The sequence below is a fragment of the Bufo bufo genome, chromosome 3 (assembly GCF_905171765.1).
Source record: "Bufo bufo chromosome 3, aBufBuf1.1, whole genome shotgun sequence".
Lineage (NCBI taxonomy): Eukaryota > Metazoa > Chordata > Amphibia > Anura > Bufonidae > Bufo > Bufo bufo.
This window is the reverse complement of record NC_053391.1, coordinates 233,680,652-233,699,234: the sequence shown is the minus strand read 5'-3', so window position 1 is coordinate 233,699,234 and position 18,583 is coordinate 233,680,652.

Here is an 18,583-nt window from a genome sequence, read left to right as displayed (position 1 = left end):
AACTTCCTTTCCTTTGGCAAAATGGGTCAAAAGAAGGACTTGACAGGCTCAGAAAAGTCAAAAATAGTGAGATATCTTGCAGAGGGATGCAGCACTCTTAAAATTGCAAAGCTTCTGAAGCGTGATCATCGAACAATCAAGCGTTTCATTCAAAATAGTCAACAGGGTCGCAAGAAGCGTGTGGAAAAACCAAGGCGCAAAATAACTGCCCATGAACTGAGAAAAGTCAAGCGTGCAGCTGCCAAGATGCCACTTGCCACCAGTTTGGCCATATTTCAGAGCTGCAACATCACTGGAGTGCCCAAAAGCACAAGGTGTGCAATACTCAGAGACATGGCCAAGGTAAGAAAGGCTGAAAGACGACCACCACTGAACAAGACACACAAGCTGAAACGTCAAGACTGGGCCAAGAAATATCTCAAGACTGATTTTTCTAAGGTTTTATGGACTGATGAAATGAGAGTGAGTCTTGATGGGCCAGATGGATGGGCCCGTGGCTGGATTGGTAAAGGGCAGAGAGCTCCAGTCCGACTCAGACGCCAGCAAGGTGGAGGTGGAGTACTGGTTTGGGCTGGTATCATCAAAGATGAGCTTGTGGGGCCTTTTCGGGTTGAGGATGGAGTCAAGCTCAACTCCCAGTCCTACTGCCAGTTTCTGGAAGACACCTTCTTCAAGCAGTGGTACAGGAAGAAGTCTGCATCCTTCAAGAAAAACATGATTTTCATGCAGGACAATGCTCCATCACACGCGTCCAAGTACTCCACAGCGTGGCTGGCAAGAAAGGGTATAAAAGAAGAAAATCTAATGACATGGCCTCCTTGTTCACCTGATCTGAACCCCATTGAGAACCTGTGGTCCATCATCAAATGTGAGATTTACAAGGAGGGAAAACAGTACACCTCTCTGAACAGTGTCTGGGAGGCTGTGGTTGCTGCTGCACGCAATGTTGATGGTGAACAGATCAAAACAATGACAGAATCCATGGATGGCAGGCTTTTGAGTGTCCTTGTAAAGAAAGGTGGCTATATTGGTCACTGATTTGTTTTTGTTTTGTTTTTGAATGTCAAAAATGAATATTTGTGAATGTTGAGATGTTATATTGGTTTCACTGGTACAAATAAATAATTGAAATGGGTATATATTTGTTTTTTGTTAAGTTGCCTAATAATTATGCACAGTAATAGTCACCTGCACACACAGATATTCCCTAAAATAGCTAAAACTAAAAACAAACTAAAAACTACTTCCAAAAATATTCAGCTTTGATATTAATGAGTTTTTTGGGTTCATTGAGAACATGGTTGTTGTTCAATAATAAAATTAATCCTCAAAAATACAACTTGCCTAATAATTCTGCACTCCCTGTATGCATATATCTATGTATACGTATATCTATTTATAAAGCTTCTAATATCTTTCTAACAACATATCTTTCTATCTAGCGATCTATCTATAACACGGCTATCTATCAAACATCTATTTATCTTTCAATCTATCAAACATCTATTTATCTTTCTATCTAACTGTCTAGCTTTCCACTATCTTTCTATCTATCACATATCTATTTATCTAACAATTTATCTATCACATATCTATTTATCTAACAATTTATCTATCAACAATCTATCTAAATATCTGCCAATTTATTTATCTAGCTTCTAATATCTATCTTACAGCCTATCTTTCTATCTATCTTTCTATCAATCTATCTATATATCGACATATAGCCGGTAATACACTTAAACTAGTTGTCATCATTGTCAGGTGTAGCCGTGGTGGTGCCAGAAGACGTTTGGGCGGTGTCGCGTTTAGTCGGATTATTGATCGTAAAAAACAACATTTATACGATTTTAATAATTACGATAATAACGTCTGTCTGGCTGCTAGTGTTTACGCTATTTTGGAGGGTGCTGCTTTGAGCGACGTCGCCTTGTTAGAGAAGGCTCAACAACTGCATAGAGACTTACAAATACCCGAGGGGGTATTTGAAGCGTCGTAGCGTCCGGCATTGTGCGCTATAAACGTGTAACCTGAAAACTTACCGTCGGCAAAAAAACGCACAAAGTCAAGCGTACAGGATTTTTCGCTAAAATGCCAGGAGTTGGGGCCGTATAGTGTGGTTGCGTAAATGAAATTGGGTATATGCAAGCCTGTTTCTTGCATGCATTCAAAATCGTAAAAGATATACTTGTCAGTCATTTTTCGGGGTTGTATGGCTGCATGTAACATACATGGTCATCAAATTTGTCAACCTGCCCGCCGCAGATGGTGCATTTTAAACCGTTACATTTGTGCTCATCGCCACAGTCTATATATTTGTAACAAAATCCGCAAAAAGTTTTTTTCTTACAAAGAGCTTTATCAATAAGTGACAGGTTTCTATGTGTTTCAAAACAAGCCTCTGAACGGCAATACGTCCCACATATCGGGCACCGTGTATTATTAGACTGCTCAACACAATTCGGGCTCTGACACGCTTTACAAAACTGCATACACCCGTGACGATATTTATGTTTGTATACAGTGCAACAAACGTCGCAAAAATAATCGATTATTGATATGTGATAGCTAGAAAGATCGTGGCAAGATAGACGGTTAGATAGAAAGATAAATAGATGTTTGATAGAAAGATAAATACATAGATTGATAGAAGGATAGAAAGATAGATAGCTATATGGATAAATTGATCATTTTGACATTTTTACAGCATATTGTACACTTTGAAATTTTGAATTGTATATACATTTCAAATGAATACAACTTTGCAACATTGCTGTGTGTATTGACAGAGTGGTAGTGTTTGTCTGTCTATATTGGCACAGATATACGGATAAATTAATCATAGATAGATAAATGGATAAATTGTTAGATAGCTGGATAGATACAAAAATTGATAGAAAGATAGATAGAAAGATAGAAAGACAGATAAATGGATACATTGTTAGATAAATGGATAGATTGATAGGAAAATAGATAGAAAGATTGAACGTTAGATAGATATTAGAAGCTAGATAAATAGATAGATAAAATAGATTGGTAGATAATTAGATAAATAGCTATGTGGTAGCTATGGATAAATTGTTAGATAAATGGATAGAAAGATAGAAAGATGGATAATAGATATAAATAAAGATAGAAAGACTGCCAGTTAGATAGATAGAAAGATAAATAGATGTTTGATAGATAGAAAGGTAAATAGATAGATGTTTGATAGATAGCCATGTTATAGTAGCTAGCTGGTTAGAAATAGATAGAAAGATAGACAGATAAATGGATAAATTGTTAGATAGATTGATAGGTAGATAGATAAAATATTTATCTATTGAAAGTTGGATTGGGGTAGATAGATGTACGGATAAATTGATAATTTTGTTAGCTAGATGGTTAGAAATAGATAGAAAGATAGAAACACAGATAGATAAAAGGATACATTGTTAGATAAACGGATAGATTGATAGGAAAATAGATAGAAATATTGGACGTTAGATAGATATTAGCAGCTAGATAAAAAGATAGATAAAATAGATTGGTAGATAATTAGATAAATAGATATGTGGTAGCTAGACAAAAAAAAAATTGATAAATTGTTAGATAGATAGAAAGATTGATAGAAAGATAGATAAATGGATAAATTGTTAGATAAAATGGATAGATAGATAGATAGATAGATAGATAAATAATAGATAGAAAGACAGCCAGTTAGATAGATAGAAAGATAAATAGATGTTTGATAGATAGAAGTTTGATAGATAGCCATGTTATAGTAGCTAGATGGTTAGAAATAGATAGAAAGATAGATAGATAAATGGATAAATTGTTAGATTGATAGATAAATAGATAAAATATTTATCTATTGAAACGTTAGATTGTGATAGCTAGCTATACGGATAAATTGATCATTTTGACATTTTTACAACATATTGTACAACATTTTTGAAATTTTGTATTGTGTAAACATTTTAAATGAATACAACTTTGCAACATTGTGGTGTGTATTGCCACAGAGTGGTGGGGATGGTTGGCGCAGAGAAATACTAAGGTGTGTATTGACCCAGAGTGTTGGGGGTTGGTTGTGTAGGATATGTCTTAGGACATCTGTGACAGTGCACAACAGTATCTAAATTTTATATCAAGCAATATAAATTTAATATCAAGCAATATAAAATTTAATATCAAGCACTATAAATATAGATAGCTGGAAAGCTAGACTACAGATAAGTAGATAGATAGTGTAATGCAAGGCACCAACAAACAGACCAGTGATGAAAGCAAAAAGGTGTTTATTCACCAGAAACATAAACGTCCAGGACACTTGCTGGTAACAAGGAATAATAACAAAAACCAGGCAAGGAGATTCCAGGAATAGTCCCAACCAGTGCTGAATGATGCTGTGCACTTGGCAGTCGAGTCACTCCAGATCTTGGGTCCGCTGCAAAGGACAAAGTTCCTGGCAGTCTTCAGTCACTAGCAGTTGTGACCTATACCTGGTTGAGGGAAAATAACAGTGGGCACTGATCACCCTGAGAGACCTCCTTTTAAATGCCTGCTGACCAATCCCAGGGTGCCAAGTGTCCACTACCATAGGTGAACAAATTGCCCTGCACCTGAGTACATGGCCTAAGGCAATCACAAGTTGATTAACCCATGGCTGGCTCCCTAATCCACTTTGCTCTTGTGAGTCAGTATATTATGCGCCACTGGTCGACGAAGCGCATAAGAAGCGCGCACTCGCGACCGTGTATCCCTTTGCGAACCTGCCCTCGTGCGTACGCACGGACGCATGATTGAATCAACGCGAGTATGCGAGTGCGTGGACCCAGATGCGGAAACGGAAGTCGCAGGAGACACCGGAGACAACCCTGGCCGCGGCGTCTTGTCACTCGCCTGGCCACTCTGTCCCCGGGACTCCGACGGTCCTCCCCTCCGATGTCCACGCGAACGCATCCCCGCACTGGTTCGCAAAGGGGTCAGCGCTGGTGCATCAGAGACACGCATAACCTGTCCCGCAACTCCACGAGGACCCCTCTTGGTTCCCCTGGAGTGCAAAGCAGGTGAGGATCTTACATTACCCCCCCCTCGAGGAGGCGGCTCTGAAGACTCCAAGCAAGCTTTCCCCGGATTATCCCGGTGAAAGGCTGCCACCAACTCATCCGCATGCACCTGGCGAGCAGGTATCCAACATCTCTCCTCCGGACCAAAACCCTTCCAGTCCACCAAGTATTGAAGAGACCTTTGGACAAAACGAGAGTCCAAAATTCTGTTCACCTCGAACTCCGGTACCCCTTGGACCTCCAGCGGGGATGGGGTCTGCATGAAGGGAGCGGAGTCGGCTGCCGACTTGAGAAGTGAAACATGAAATGTGTTCACTCCTCGGATCGACGGTGGAAGAGCAACCTTGTACGTAACTCGGTTGATTTTTTGTGTCACTGGGTATGGGCCAATGAATCGAGGACCCAACTTGGAAGATGGCTGACGCAGCGGAATGTTCCGGGTGGAGACCCACACCTGATCTCCCACCTTAAACTTTTGCTCTACGGTGCGATGATGATCAGCAAATTTCTTCTGTTGCGCCACCGCACTGCGGAGATTCCGCTGGGCCGACGACCAAATGGGACGTCTATCCTCGAACCATTGATCCACCACCGGTGAGTCAGTGGAGGGTCCGGCCAAAGAAGAGAGTTTTGGATCCCTGCCCCCCACGCACCTGAACGGAGACATCTTAGTGGAAGCATGCTCAGAGTTGTTATAAGCCACCTCCGCAAAGGGTAGATATGCTGCCCATTCCTCCTGGCAGTCTGACACGAAGCACCGGAGATATTGCTCCAGGGTCTGGTTAGTCCTTTCCGTCTGACCGTTGGTCTCTGGGTGAAAACCAGAAGAAAAAGACAAATTAATACCCAATCGGGAGCAGAAAGAACGCCAGAAGCGAGAGATGAATTGCACTCCTCTGTCTGAAACAATGTCATCCGGCGCCCCGTGTAATCGAAAGACATGATTCAAGAACAGATCTGCCAATTCTCTGGCCGAGGGCAATCCAGGGAGTGGGATAAAATGGGCCATTTTACTAAAACGGTCCACCACTACCCAGATTACCGTACTTCCAGAGGACCTTGGCAAATCTGTGATGAAATCCATGGAAATGTGAGTCCATGGAGCCTGGGGAATTGGCAGTGGGAGTAAAGTCCCAGAAGGGGCAGACCGGGACGGTTTACATCTGGCACAAACAGTACATGCTTGGATATAGGCCTTAACATCCACGGACATGTTGGGCCACCACACGTGACGTTTAACAAGGGCAAGTGTTTTCTTAACACCCAAATGCCTGGCAGACTTTGAGTCATGAAGCTGTTGGATGACCTTCAATCGAAGGTTAATGGGTACAAACCATCGACCCTCGGGTTTGTCAGGTGGACTCTCTGCCTGTGAAGGATCAAGAAGAGAGGACAAGTCCTCCATTACTTCTGCGGCCCCCAGGGCAGCAAGAAAACATTTAGTTGGGAGAATGGTTTCTGGCTCAGAGTCCAGGACGGAAGCAACCTCAGGGAAGCAGCGGGACAGGGCATCTGCCTTCACGTTTTTGGAACCTGGTTTATAAGTGAGGCGGAAATTGAAGCGGGTGAAAAACAATGCCCACCGGGCTTGTCGGGAGTTGAGTCTTTTGGCACTCTCTAGATACTCCAAATTTTTGTGGTCAGTGTAAACCGTGATGGGATGTTCTGCGCCCTCTAGCCAATGTCTCCACTCTTGAAAAGCCAATTTTACTCCCAGAAGCTCTCTATTGCCGATATCATAATTACACTCGGCTGGAGAGAGCTTCCGAGAGAAGAAGGCACAGGGATGTAACCTCTCAGGGTCCCCAGAATACTGTGAGAGAACTGCCCCTACACCGACCTCTGAGGCATCGACCTCGAGAACAAAAGGTCTGGAGGTGTCTGGATGAGTAAGAATTGGTGCCGTGCAAAAGGCCTGTTTCAGCGTCTCAAAGGCTCTGACTGCCTCTCTCGTCCACTTAGAAGGATTAGCTCCCTTCTTAGTGAGGTTGGTGAGAGGTACTACTATCGCAGAAAAATTCTTAATAAACTTGCGGTAGAAGTTGGCAAAGCCTAAGAAACGCTGCAACCCCTTAAGATCCTTAGGCTGAGGCCAATCCAAGACAGCAGAAAGTTTGGATGGGTCCATAGCCAATCCCTTTTCTGAGATAATGTACCCCAGGAAAGGCAATTCCTTCACCTCAAACAGACACTTCTCAAGTTTGGCATAGAGGCGGTTCTCCCTCAGCCTCTGGAAAACCTGACACACGTGTCTCCGATGAGAGACCAGATCCGAAGAGTAGATTAGTATGTCATCTAGATAGACAACAACACATCTATCCAAGAAATCTCTGAGAACATCGTTGATGAACTCCTGGAAGACCGCGGGAGCATTACAGAGACCGAAAGGCATCACGAGATACTCGTAATGCCCGTCTCTGGTATTAAATGCGGTCTTCCATTCGTCACCCTCTCTAATGCGAACTAAATTATAAGCACCCCTTAAATAGAGTTTGGTGAAGACTCGGGCCCCTGCCACCTGAGAAAACAGATCATCAATCAGAGGCAGTGGATACCGATTCTTCACCGTAATCCGATTAAGGGCACGATAATCGATGCAAGGTCTCAAGCCTCCATCCTTCTTCTCCACAAAGAAGAATCCAGCTCCAGCAGGGGAAGTGGATGGACGAATGAAATTCTTCTCAAGGTTCTCTTTAATATACTCCCGCTGAGCCTGAACCTCAGGCCCAGTGAGATTATAAAGATGCCCTCGTGGTGGCATGGTACCTGGCAACAGGTCTATAGGACAATCATATGACCTGTGGGGAGGTAACACATCAGCCCCCTGAGGACTGAACACATCTCGGAAATTATGATACTGCTGTGGTAAAGTACTTAATACTTCCATGGAGGCTAGTGACAGGTCGGGACGAATGCACTTAGTAAGGCATTCCGTACTCCACTGACAAATAAGACCCGAGCGCCAGTCCACTACTGGATTATGGAGCCTTAACCAAGGGAGACCCAAAATCACGGGAGTGGATGGCATGTCAAGGACAAAAAGGCTTAAGGTCTCCCGATGATCAGCCCCCACCGCTACCTGTATTCCCGGAGTCGATTAGTGCTGAAAACTCATGGACCTTGTCTTGCCACCGTAAGGATATGGATACCATCACCCGGCTTGGAGGAGGGATAATAGCACCTAGGGGGTTCTCCTCTATGCCCCCCAGGTTCATTCGTTTCCCGCCGGCAGGAGGGGACAGGTTTTAACGAGGTGTCCAGACTTTCCGCAAAATAGGCACAGGCCTTTCTGTTGGCGACGAGCTCGTTCTGCCTGTGTGAGATGGGAGGATCCAACCTCCATTGGCTCTTCGGCCGATTTAAGAGGCCCTGGATGTGGTCGAGAGGATGAAAACCGAGACGACCGTTCCACTCGCCTCTCACGGATTCGCCTGTCGGCATCGATTGCCTGAGAGATAGCCATTTCCAACAAGAAGGGGGTAGGCAAGGCCAAAAGAAGATCCCGGACCGCATCCGAAAGTCCCAAACGGAAGCGATGGCGTAGGGCTGCGTCGCCCCAGGTGGTGAAAGCTGCCCAACGCCTGAATTCTGCAGCGTATTCTTCAGCTGGGCGGCGGCCTTGTTGAATATGCTCAAGATTGGTCTCTGCGGTGCGAGTACGATCCGGGTCATCGTAAATCACAGCCATAGCCTCGAAGAAGGCGTCCACTGACGAAAAAGCTGAATGGTCTTGAGGCAAATTAAATGCCCAACGTTGGGGGTCTCCACGTAGCAGTGACATTACAATCCCAATTCTCTGCCTGAGAGTGCCAGAAGCCATCGGACGCAACTGGAAATAAAGGAGACAGGAGTCCCTGAAGTTTAAAAACTCCTGTCGCTCTCCTGTGAAGGGGTCAGGCAGAGGGATCTTAGGTTCTGTTTGATGCCTTGCGATAGTGACGGGAAGTGCTGAGGCTCCCTGGATAAGCTGCTAAACCTCCTCCATCACAGTTGTCAGTTGCTCTTGGATTTGCGCTGCAGCGGCTGCTGGTATATTTGGGCGTCGTTGGAACAGCAGGTTAACGGCTCCCGTTAATTCACTCAGCCGCTGCTGGATATTGTCCATGGCAACTGTTAGTTGGGCCCACTGTTCTGTAATGCAAGGCACCAACAAACAGACCAGTGATGAAAGCAAAAAGGTGTTTATTCACCAGAAACATAAACGTCCAGGACACTTGCTGGTAACAAGGAATAATAACAAAAACCAGGCAAGGAGATTCCAGGAATAGTCCCAACCAGTGCTGAATGATGCTGTGCACTTGGCAGTCGAGTCACTCCAGATCTTGGGTCCGCTGCAAAGGACAAAGTTCCTGGCAGTCTTCAGTCACTAGCAGTTGTGACCTATACCTGGTTGAGGGAAAATAACAGTGGGCACTGATCACCCTGAGAGACCTCCTTTTAAATGCCTGCTGACCAATCCCAGGGTGCCAAGTGTCCACTACCATAGGTGAACAAATTGCCCTGCACCTGAGTACATGGCCTAAGGCAATCACAAGTTGATTAACCCATGGCTGGCTTCCTAATCCACTTTGCTCATGTGAGTCAGTATATTATGCGCCACTGGTCGACGAAGCGCATAAGAAGCGCGCACTCGCGACCGTGTATCCCTTTGCGAACCTGCCCTCGTGCGTACGCACGGACGCATGATTGAATCAGCGCGAGTATGCGAGCGCGTGGACCCAGATGCGGAAACGGAAGTCGCAGGAGACACCGGAGACAACCCTGGCCGCGGCGTCTTGTCACTCGCCTGGCCACTCTGTCCCCGTGACTCCGACGGTCCTCCCCTCCGATGTCCACGCGAACGCATCCCCGCACTGGTTCGCAAAGGGGTCAGCGCTGGTGCATCAGAGACACGCATAACCTGTCCCGCAACTCCACGAGGACCCCTCTTGGTTCCCCTGGAGTGCAAAGCAGGTGAGGATCTTACAGATAGATAGATAGATAGATAGATAGATAGATAATTGATAGATAGAAAACAGGTAGATGGATAGATAGACTATAGATAGGTAGATAGAAAGATAGATAGATAATTGATAGATAGATAGAAGGATAGATAGAATTTAGATAGATGGGGTATATGGATGTATAGATACATAGATAGATAACAGATAGGTGGATAGATTGATAGTTGGATAGATAAATGGATAGATAGACTATAGATAGGTAGATAGATAGATAGTTGATAGATAGATAGATAGATAGATAGATAGATAGATAGATAGATAGAAGGATAGATACAATTTAGATAGATGGGGTATATGGTTGTTTAGCTACATAGATAGATAACCGATAGATGGATAGATATATGTATAGACTTTATATTAGGACATGTCCTGACATGTCTGTAGATAGACAGAATAGATAGATAGATAGATAGATAGATAGGTAATTGATACATAGATATGTAGATAGAAATATAGATAGATAAATAGATAAATTGATAGAATTTAGATAGATGAGGTATATGGATGTATAGAAACATAGATAGATATATAGATAAAGGGATGGATAGATAGATAGATAGATAGATAGATAACAGATAGATGGAAAGATAGACTATAGATAGATAGATAAATGGAAAGATAGATAGATAACAGCTAGCTGGAAAGATAGACTATAGATAGGTAGATAGAAAGATAGATATAGATAGATAGATAATAGATAGATAGATAGATAGATAGATAGATAGATAGATAGATAGATAGCTAATTGATAGATACATTTTAGATAGATGGGGTATATGGTTGTTTAGCTACATAGATAGATAACAGATAGATGGATAGATATATGTATAGACTTTATATTAGGACATGTCCTGACATGTCTGTAGATAGACAGAATGGATAGATAGATAGATAGATAGATAGATAGATAGATAGGTAATTGATACATAGATATGTAGATAGAAATATAGATAGATAAATAGATAAATTGATAGAATTTAGATAGATGAGGTATATGGATGTATAGAAACATAGATAGATATATAGATAAAGGGATAGATAGATAGATAGATAGATAGATAACAGATAGATGGAAAGATAGACTATAGATAGGTAGATAGATAGAAAGATAGATAATTGATGGATAGAGCTGTAGATAAATTGATAGATAGAAAATCGGTAGATGGCTAGATAGACTATAGATAGGTAGATAGAGAGATAGATAGATAATTGATAGATAGATAATAGATAGAAGGATAGATAGAATTTAGATAGATGGGGTATATGGATGTATAGATACATAGATAGATAACAGATAGCTGGATAGCTAGTTGGATAGATAAATGGATAGATAGATAGATAGATAGATAGAAAGACAGACAGTTGTCTGGATAAAAATGGATTGATAGATAGATAAATGGATAGATAGATAACAGATAGATGGAAAGATAGACTATAGATAGGTAGATAGATAGATAGATAGATAGATAATTGATAGATAAATAGATATAAGGATAGCTAGGTAGATAAGGAGGATGTTGCCATCTGTAGTAAGAATCTTGAAGACGTGATAAGCACTTAATGGCCGAATACAAATGTATTAAGTATCAATATAAATTTAACATCAAATTTATTTTTTTAATTTGTAACTGCCGGCCAGTAGATTTCACCATCTGTAGTAAACTGTCAGCTCAACATCCTGTTTTAGCCCTAACAGTAATCTGAGAAGAATGTCTTGGAGGATGTTGCCCTCTGTAGACCCCTGAGGACTGAACACATCTCGGAAATTATGATACTGCTGTGGTAAAGTACTTAATACTTCCATGGAGGCTAGTGACAGGTCGGGACGAATGCACTTAGTAAGGCATTCCGTACTCCACTGACAAATAAGACCCGAGCGCCAGTCCACTACTGGATTATGGAGCCTTAACCAAGGGAGACCCAAAATCACGGGAGTGGATGGCATGAATATTCATCATAAATTCGCAAATTCGAGAATTCACCATTATTTTCTTGATTGCGAAAATCGGCAATGTAATATGCGCGTATTGCGCGTGCAATACAGGTGTGGGCCACTTTTGCTACATTTTTCAAGCTGCTAGAAGTTTCCTGAGTGGAGAAAATGGTTGGCACGGCAGAACATTACAATAGCTTTATATGCAGATAGAGATTGCACAAATCGGCAATTAATGATGCACATATTTTGGCGCACTACATGCAACTTCACATTTTATCAGGTCTGACTACATATTACTGATTGGTTTTAAGTATTGTTGTGAACTTGTGACTATGTATGTAGCATGTATGTATGGACAGCAGAACCTATCAGCTACACTATATAACTATTTAACTTACTGTACACTGACTATCTCCGACTAACTCTCTGTATTTTATATATATATATATATATATATATATAAGCTAACAAACGAACTATCTAATGAAATGACACAGCAAAGCACAGAGCACAGCAATGACACTGCTCTCTCTCTCGGAACTGCAAAAAAATGCTGGGGAGTTTGCTATATAGTAAGGGGTATGCAACTTTCCTATTGGTTGCTAGGGATGTTGCTAAGCTCAGACAAAGACATTGCAGCTTTCTCATTGGCCCACAAGCAAGAAGCAGGGAGGGATCATGGGTTCAGATGAAAAAAAATCTAGAATATTCGCGAATACAAATATATAGCACTATATTCTAAATCTTCGCGAATTCTCGAAGTGGCGATATTCACGATTAAAATACACGATTCGAATATTCGCGCCCAACACTAGTCACAGCAGCCCAGCACAGACAAGTGAGTCTATGTACGAATATAAAGCAAGTCTAGCCAAGGGACTTCACAAGCACCAGTGACTAGGAGGAACTCAAAGTTACCTGGACACAACTGGATGATTAGTGCGCAGAATTATCCTTTTTCACTAAATACCTTCTGGGACATAGTGAACCTGAATATTTCAGGAGAGCATGCTACATAAATAATGTAGCAGAGAGTTTGCGTGCCACGAGGGAGAATGCCCTTATTGCATTGCTCAATATAAAAGTAAGGAAACCATTATATTCAGTACCTGAGTGCTAGAGATTGGACTTAACGTAGAACTATCTAACGTAGAGAACTTTTGTCTTGCCTGTAAAGTAACATCATTTGGAAAACACCTCAACTGACCATTGCCAGACCTGTTGTAAGGATTACAGCTAAACTAATTTCTGAATCATCCTTTATGACATATAAGTGCACTGTACTGATGAACTGTACGAACAGTCCTGAGACATTTGATTTAAGTAAAAGTTCAACTATTTCACTACAACTGACTCCTTATCCTTTCTACTACTCTCAACATTTGCACCTTACGGTGCTGGCGTCACGAACACAGTGGCCCGGCCACCAAAGCACCTAAAACACCTATACCATCAAGTGCACCTCAACTTCTATCTTGCTGGTGTTCCCTGCAATAGAGAGTGTCCCGGAGGATTTAGTGCTGTCTTCCCCTCCACTGCAAGCTTGCCCAGGGGACACCTGAACTATGAGTACTACTACCCTCACTCGGCACATCATCACCATTGCACTCACATAACACCCCTATGGCGCGGGCGTTGCATATATAGCCACATGTGTTGTGCCCACTATATAAATATGACCCCTTTAAATAGCGCCAGGGTATGTGAACCATTTATATAGCACCTCTTGCTCTGTATCCTCTTAATATAGTGCCAGATTTGGTGCCTCCTTTATCTAATGCCAGGATCTATGCCCCCTTTATATAGTGCCTCTTTCTCTTTGCCCCTTTAGTGCCTCGTGCTATGTCTCCCCCTGTAGTGCTTTATGGTCTGCACCCTCTTATAGTGTGCCTCACTTTCTGTGCCCCCCAATAATGTCCTAATGCTATAACCACTTCTACACAGGCCTTCATCTGTGGAATCTTGCAATGCCACCTACATCACAAAAAAGGCTCCAAATAGCGGGCAGGGAGCATTAGAGCCATGCTTTAGCTGCATCTTTGCCCAAAAAAGAGTCCTCTGAAAAAGCCACACATAGCCTGAGCTGAACTCATGCAAAACAGTAGTGTCCTGTTTTGTTTGAACAAACTTTTGGGTAAACTGGGAACCACAGGTAAAAGAGCGCTGCAGTATAAAGTTTAGCTACTGAGTTGACATTGATCACCCCCCCTGTAAGGCTCCATTCAGACGCCCGTATGTGTTTTGCGGATCCGCGGATCCTCAAAACACGGATACCGCAGATCCGCAAAACACGGACACCGGCAATGTGCTTTCCGCATTTTGCGGATCCGCACATTGCCAGAACTATATAGAAAATGCCTTTTCTTGTAAGAAAAAAAAAATAAAAAATCATAATTTTCCGTTAACTTGTGACAAAAAATAAAAACTTCTATGAACTCACTATGCCCATCATCGAATACCTTAGGGTGTCTACTTTCCGAAATGGGGTCATTTGTGGGGTGTTTTTACTGTCTGGGCATTGTAGAACCTCAGGAAACATGACAGGTGCATTACACATACATTATAAGACTAGGTAAGGGTACTTTCACACTAGTGTTAAAGTTTTCCGGTATTGAGTTCCGTCATAGGGGCTCAATACCGGAAAAAAAAGTTTCAGTTTTGTCCCAATGCATTCTGAATGGAAAGCAATCCGTTCAGTACACATCAGGATGTCTTCAGTTCAGTCCCTTTTACGGTATTTGGCCGGAGAAAATTTTCTCCGGCCAAAATTCCTGAACACTTGCCAGATTGCCAGGAAAACTGATCTGGTTTCCCAGGTCTGCGCATGCGCAGACCTTTAAATCTGAGAAAAAGATCAGTTTTTCCAGATGACACCGGAGAGAAGGATCCGGTATTGCAATGCATTTGTCAGACGGATCCGCATCCGGATCCGTAAACAAATTATATCCGTTTGCATACAGATTTCCATATCCGGCAGGCAGTTCCGGCAACAGAGCTGCCTGTTGGATTCTTCTAACGCTAGTGTGAAAGTAGCCTAAGGGCAAGACAATACTTATCAGATGCAGGGAATATACAGTAGATCTTTATGCTACATACAAAGGTGTTTCATATTTGTATACTATACATATTTGATGATTGAATTAAACACCAGAATTTTGTATACTTTTTTCTTTCAGAGGACTACCTGCAATTTTGAGGTCATTGTAGAGGTTTCCCTGTATATTATATCTCTAATAGAGTTGAGCGAACCTGAACTGTAAAGTTCGGGTTCGTACCGAACTTTAGGGTTTTCGGCACCCGGACCCTAACCCGAACATTTACGTAAAAGTTTGGGTTCGGTGTTCGGCGATTTTTATGGCGCTTTTTGAAAGGCTACAAAGCAGCCAATCAACAAGCGTCATACTACTTGCCCCAAAAGGCCATCACAGCCATGCCTACTATTGGCATGGCTGTGATTGGCCAACTGCAGCATGTGACCCAGCCTCTATTTAAGCTGAAGTCACGTAGCGCCACCCGTCACTCTGCTCGGATTAGTGTAGGGAGAGGCTGCAGATGCTGTGAGGGAGAACTGGTTTATGTACTCAGCGATCTACAGAAAAAGTGTTTTGTGGGTGCAGTGCACAATTTTTTTAAGCCTGCCCTGAGCCAACTACTGCTGAAAACGAACTTTTTTTTCTTCAGTTAGTCAATATCAATACATGATCGGCAGCCATTTTATGCAACGATAGTGCACCAGCATTGGCTATGTGCAAGTCCAGAAATACAGCTTTGGCATACTGGGGTGAAAAAACCCTCTAATATACTGCATATCTGGGATTAGACAAGCATAAGTGACTGTCACATTTAGAATGCAGCATGGAGAGAAGAAACAAAGTATCTTCCGGCACTCACCGAAGTTGAAACAGTGTAGAGTTTTATTTTTCCTCTTTACAGGACACTTGTGAGCAGGGTGCAGGGGCGGACAGCTAGTTACTGATGATCGGCGGCTATGGCCGTTTCGTGCGCAATATCATGCTTCTTCTGGCTGCTGAGAACGTCATCACGCAATCTAGCGCTTTATAGAAACAACGCCCCGTAGGCGTGACTAAGAGTAACAGCTGAGCGCATAAATTAGTGACGTTAAAATCACGTGGATGAATAAAGATTGTTACATACAAATTGGTACCATATACATAATTGTGCAATAATGATTATGCTGACATACTTATATCATGCGGCTAACTATACAGTAATATTGTTGATTCACACAGCGCAGGGAGACATAAGTATCCAGGAGGAGATCCTCCTCTTAAGGGGTCCAATACCTCACCATAACAGAGCTCAACACAAATAGGTTTCATCATTTCATAATTCACATCTTAGGAACACGGACATGTCATTCCTATCGTTCAGGCCCGATGCTCCAGTGGCTCCAGTGCATATGATCCACGTTGCCTCCCTCTGCAGGAGCAGCCAGTGACGATCCCCTCCCCTCGGGATGGGTCAAGCCTGTTCCACTCCCGCAAAGGAAAGGCAACGCGGATGGCCACCATGTTGATGTGCTCAATTAAGCGAGGGCATCCCTCTAAACTGCTGGCCTTTGAAATGCTGTCATTCAGGCTGATGGAGACGGACAGCTTCAAACAGCTCATGTCGCTTGCTGTCCCACAGTACGTCGTCCCCAGCCGCCACTACTTCTCCAGGAGAGCCGTGCCCTTCCTGCAAACCAAGTATCGGATAAAATCAAGTGTGCACTGTGCAAAGCCATCTGTGGCAAGGTCCACCTAACCACAGATACGTGGACCAGTAAGCACGGCCACGGACGCTATATCTCCCTAACTGCACACTGGGTAAATGTAGTGGCGGCTGGGCCCCAGGCGGAGAGCAGTTTGGCGCATGTCCTTCCGCCGCCAAGGATCGCAGGGCATCATTCTTTGCCTCCTGTTGCCTCCTCTTCCTACTCGGCTTCCTCCTCCTCTTCTACCACCTCCTCAACCGGACAGCGACAGACCTTCACCACCAACTTCAGCACAGGCAGGGGTAAACGTCAGCAAGCCGTTCTGAAACTGATGTGTTTGGGGGACAGGCCCCACACCGCGCAGGAGTTGTGGCGGGGTATAGAACAACAGACCGACGAGTGGTTGCTGCCAGTGAGCCTGAAGCCCGGCCTGGTGGTGTGCGATAATGGGCGAAATCTCGTTGCAGCTCTGGGACTAGCTGGTTTGATGCACATCCCTTGCCTGGCGCATGTGCTGAATTTGGTGGTGCAGAAATTCATTCACAACTACCCCGACATGTCAGAGCTGCTGCATAAAGTGCGGGCTGTCTGTGCGCGCTTCCGGCGTTCTCATCCTGCCACTGCTCGGCTGTCTGCTTTACAGCGTAACTTCGGCCTTCCCGCTCACTGCCTCATATGCGACGTGCCCACCAGGTGGAACTCCACCTTGCACATGCTGTCCAGATTGTGCGTGCAGCAGCAGGCCATAGTGGAGTTTCAGCTGCAGCACGCACGGGTGGGTCGCACTGCGGAACAGCACCACTTCACCACCAATGATTGGGCCTCCATGCGAGACCTGTGTGCCCTGTTTCGCTGTTTCGAGTACTCCACCAACATGGCCAGTGGCGATGACGCCGTTATCAGCGTTACAATACCACTTCTATATCTCCTTGACATGGCAAGGGCGATGATGGACGAGGATGTGGCCCAGGACGAGGAGGAGGAAGAGGGGTCATCTCTAACACTTTCAGGCCAGCATTTTAGAAGTGGCTCATAAAGAGGATTTTTGCAACAGCAGAGGCCAGGTACAAATTTGGCCAGCCAGGGCCCACTACTGGAGGACGAGGAGGATGAGGAGGAGGAGGATGGGGACGAAGCATGTTCACAGCGGGGTGGCATCCAACGGAGCTCGGGCCCATCACTGGTGCGTGGCTGGGGGGATACTGAGGACGCAGACGATACGCCTCCCATAGAGCTTGTCCTTACCTCTGGGCAGCCTGGCACACATGAGCGACTACATGCTGCAGTGCCTGCGCAACGATTGCAGAGTTGCCCACATTTTAACGTGTGCTGACAACTGGGTGGCCACCCTGCTGGATCCCCGTTACAAAGACAATGTGCCGTCCTTAATTCCCTCACTGGAGCGTGATCGGAAGATGCACACTGGAAGACGCGCTCCTGAGAGCATTCCCGACTGACGCCGGGGGACAAGTGGAAGCACAAGGCGAAGGCAGGGGAGGAGGAAGAGGTCGCCAACGCAGCTGTGTCAGTGCCAGCACCTCAGAAGGCAGGGTTAGCATGGCCGACATGTGGAAAAGCTTTGTCACCTCGCCGCAACAACCGGCCCCAACTGCTGATATGGAGCGTGTTAGCAGGAGGCAGCATTTGAACAACATGGTGGAACAGTGCCTGTGCACACGACTACACGTACTGACTGATGGTTCTGCCCCATTCAACTTCTGGGTCTCCAAATTGTCCACATGGCCAGAGCTTGCCCTGTATGCCTTGGAGGTGCTGGCCTGCCCTGCAGCCAGTGTACTTTCTGAACGTGTACTTAGCACGGCAGGAGGCGTCATTACAGACAGACGCAGCCGCCTGTCCACAGCCAACGTGGACA